Below are 4,305 nucleotides of genomic sequence, written 5' to 3'. Positions count from 1 at the left end.
CACTGTACTATTGCTCTGTCCCCATACATGGAAAACCTTTAATGGGTTCAGCTTAAGCCAGGGAAATAGCTCCAAGGTCAGAGTGCATGCAGGAGGCCTGGGTTTAATCCCCAGCATCATCCAGGTACCAATGGAAGGGAACCCCTGCCTTAGCACTGAGCCTAGAGTAACCCCTGAGTACCATTAAGTGTGGACACAAAAACAAAAAGCATGAAACTGTTTTATGTCCAAAATATCTCAGACGTAGAGCAGTTGCCTTACAAGAATTAGGCCATGTATTCAATCATCCCTATCATCACAAATGAGAAAAGATAAAAATGCTTGTTCGAATCTCAGCTTGGGGGCTAGAGGGATAGTACAGCAGATAGGGCATTTGTCTTACATGCAACCTACCCGGGTTTAATCTCTAGCATCCCATACAGTCCCCTAAGCCTTCAGAGCAGAGTCAGTAGTAACTCCTGAGCACTGCTGGGTGTGACCCAAAAGGAAAAAAAATCATAGCCTAGCCCTATGCATCTGCCACATTATGGGTAGGTCACTTCCCTTTGAACGCCCATTTCAGAATCTACAGAACAAGAATGTGATTGCTAAATGGATTCCCAAACAGGTTAGGGGATTATTTAGAACCATGTCACCAGAAAGACTGCCTTTATTGGGCAGGAAAGGTAGAGATTGGGTAGGATACTTGCCTTGCATGAGGCCAACCTGGGTTCAATCTTTGGCACCTAAATAGGCCCCCAAACCCTGCTGGGAGAGATCCTTGAGTGTAGAGCCAAGTAAGCCCTGAGAAGTCTCAGGGGTTCCTCCCACCAAAAAAATAAAAAAGAAAAAAAGAACTTTATTATTCCCTTGGGTATCCTATACTCCCCTAGAAAGAGATTTGGAGCAGATTTGGTCCTGTCCCAGTTGGGAGCAACATTAGATCTTTTCCTCAACCCTTCATTGAAGTGCAGCAGGGAGCAGTGGCATAATCTCCCAGAGAAAAGGGGCTGGAAGGGTTGGGGCTGCCACGGTGACCCCCTGCTGCTCCTGATTCATCTCACCCAGCAACTGGAAGGAGAAATGGGGTGAGAAGCTCTGAGATTAAAGAAAGGGGCCTCTCACACAAATTTCACCCCAACATCTCTCCATGAATTGAGAGGGGACTTGCTCAAGTACTGGGACCTCAGGCTCTGACTTTTAACCTCTGGCTTCTGGCCTGGGTGGGGGCAGGGGGCTCTCCAAAGGCCAGAGTCACAACTGGAGGTGAGGGTGAGGGGGATGAAACAGAACAGAAGGCAGAGGCCATCCTGGGAGTTAACCATTTACGAGGGGCCCCTTTCCTGAAGCCTGAGCCCAGCAGGCAACTTGTGACTGCCCAGGCTGCTAGACACAGAACCAGTCCCACCAGTTCAAAGAGCAGTCCAGGGCCCACCCACAGGCACTTCCCTAAGCACCCCATTCTCTGGAATCTAAGGAGAAAGGCACAGGAGGGGGTGGGGGTCCCCTGATTTGAAGAGAAAGGCTGGGTCCTGTTTCCAAAGGGCCAGGCAGGTCAAGGTGAGGCATTTTTGAGGGGTTCTGCTTTCCAGGTCTGCACCAGCAGCCTGCTTGACCCCGGGTAGGCATTTCTAGGCCAGCCTGGCTCTGGATGTCCAGGATACCCCTTCCTGTGGGCCTTGTCTGGGGCCTCCAGGTTGGGGGAGAGGTCTGTCTTCCCTCAAAGACCCATTCAGTCATCTCCCTCTGTCCCTGCAGGGCCTTCCTCCAGACCCAGGAGGCCTTGGAGTGACAGCATTTTTTTTTCTGGCGGGGTGGGTGCACCCTGAGCAATGCTTAGGGGTTATTCCTGGCAGTGCCTAGAGGACCGAATCGGATGCCAGGGATCAAATCTACTTTAGTCATGTGCAAGGCAGTGCCCTATCCACTGTGCTATCTCTCTTGCCCCAATGGAGTCTCAGTTTTGAGACCCATCTAGAGAAGTGACAATTGTGTGTGTGTGTGTGTGTGTGTGTGTGTGTGTGTGTGTGTGTGTGTATCTATCGGTGTATCAGTCAAGGCATATCTGTCTAGGAGTGTGTGTTGTGTATCAAGGTACATGTATGTTGTGTTTGTTGACGTGTATCAGGGTGTATAGTATGTTGCATATGTCAGGGCATGTATCTACCATGTTTGTCAAGATGTGTCAAGTGTGCATGTCTGCTGTCAGAGTATGTACCTACCCAGTCAGGATGTCTATATCTGTCAGAGAGTCTATATGTCGGTCTGAGTTTGTGTCCTATCAGGATGTGTGTGCGTGCAAGTGTCTTTCTGTCAGGAGATGTGTTTGTGTGTATTGTCATGATGTATGGATCTGTATGTCTTTCAGGGTATATATTTGTCCTGTCAGGGTGTGTGTGTCTGTCTGTCTGTCTATCAGGGTGTGTATCTGTCCTGTCAGGATATGTATACCAGACCATGTATGCATGTTCTCCTGACTCCCATCCTTGCCTTACATTTGCCCTTCTATGTCCCTCCCCTTCTCCCATTTGCACATCTCTGACTACCAATTTGTGGAAATTGCACCAAACTGACTTCTCAGGGCAGGCCTTGGCCTCTCAAGGAACAAAACTTGTCTGAGGCCCGGAGAGATAGCACAGCGGCGTTTGCCTTGCAAGCAGCCGATCCAGGACCAAAGGTGGTTGGTTCGAATCCCGGTGTCCCATATGGTCCCCCGTGCCTGCCAGGAGCTATTTCTGAGCAGACAGCCAGGAGTAACCCCTGAGCACCGCCGGGTGTGACCCAAAAAACCAAAAACCAAACAAACAAACAAAACTTGTCTGAACTGTCCTACTTGACTTACTTTTTATTTTGTTTTTATTTTATTTTATTTTTGGTTTTCAAGTCACACCTGGCAATGCTTGGGGGTTACTCCTAGCCCCGCACTCAGGGATCTCTTCTAGCAGTGTTCAGGGGAACCATGTAGGATGCCAGGGATCAAACCAGGTTGGCTTCATGCAAGTCAAATGCCCCACCCACTATACTACAGCTCTAGCCCTTTGCAAGACTTTCTTGTCCCTTCAGAGGTCATGGAGATAAGGTGGGGAGATTTAAAGGCAAGTAAGGGCTGAGACCCAAAGGCCTGATCTCTGGACAGAGAAACTTTTCTCCCTCCCTCCGTTCCATTTCCACCTCTAGGTCTGCCCCCAGATTTTACCAGCGTTACAATTCAGCATCTTCCTCCAGCTGAACACCCAGTGTCCCCACATAATTTCATCCTCTGCCTACCCCAGAGGGGCACATATTAGGTCAGGGTCTGGATTGATCGTCTTCACGGAGTTCCCTCATTTCCAAACCCTTCTCATGTACCCTCGTTACTGAATGTTTAATAAATGACAGACATAGTTCTGGAAAAGACAGATTCTTTTTTTTTTTTTTTTTTAATTTTTTTTTGAAAAGACAGATTCTTGATGAGAAGTGGCAGAGACTTAATTCCTCATTTTGCTTCTTGGTAACCTTGAGCAAGTGTCTGAGCCAGAGTGCTAAATGTGTATAAGCTCTGAAAGTAGTAAGCAAGCCCACAAAAGTGCCCAGATTGTTATTCTGGTATCTACTCTGCGACGGGTTTCAGGCCTTGTCAAGGTAAGAGATCTCCCTTACATTCAGTGTTCATGGGTGTCCATCATGACATGGGACAGGGGAGAGAGATGAACAACAATAGAAAAGCTATTACTGTGCAGTGAGGTCACTGTGGTCATAGGAGGGACAGATGAGGGGCCCCAAAGCCAGGTCAGAGAGTAGAGTTATTTAGTGCATGCGTTGCAGAAAACACACCTGGTGGAGCGCAAGGCAGACAGAAAGTCCGGGGCTTGCTGCCAGAACTGGCACATTTTTCTAATTTGCACCAAAGTTTCAGGTGGCCCTGCAGAGGTTGCTACAGAAGTGAAAGAACAGAACAAAGGATCTGGGTCTTTAGGGAGGAGTTTCAAAGGCAGGCTGGACATGGGCCCCTTGGGGCAGACAGCACAGTCCAGGAAAGTCACAGAAACTCGAGGGGGGTTGTTGTGTGAGGGAACTACCAGTGGCAGAAGTGGGAGGTAGGAACATCAGGGTTGGGTATCAGGGATGGAAGAGAGGAATGCGAGCAGTTAGGGGATCCAGAGTGATGCGTGCAGGCTCGGAAGAGCCAGAACAGGAAGTGAAACAGGTGAAGACCAGACAGATCTGAGACCCTCATTAGGACAACTCCAGATACCCAAAGCCAAAGAGCTGCAGGTTGCTGTGAGATGGGCCTGGTTTTGGGAGCACTTTGGTACCAGTTTCCTCATCTGACACATGCGGAAGTAC

The sequence above is a fragment of the Suncus etruscus genome, chromosome 14, assembly GCF_024139225.1.
Source record: "Suncus etruscus isolate mSunEtr1 chromosome 14, mSunEtr1.pri.cur, whole genome shotgun sequence".
Classification (NCBI taxonomy): domain Eukaryota; kingdom Metazoa; phylum Chordata; class Mammalia; order Eulipotyphla; family Soricidae; genus Suncus; species Suncus etruscus.
Note: the sequence above shows the minus strand (reverse complement) of the source record.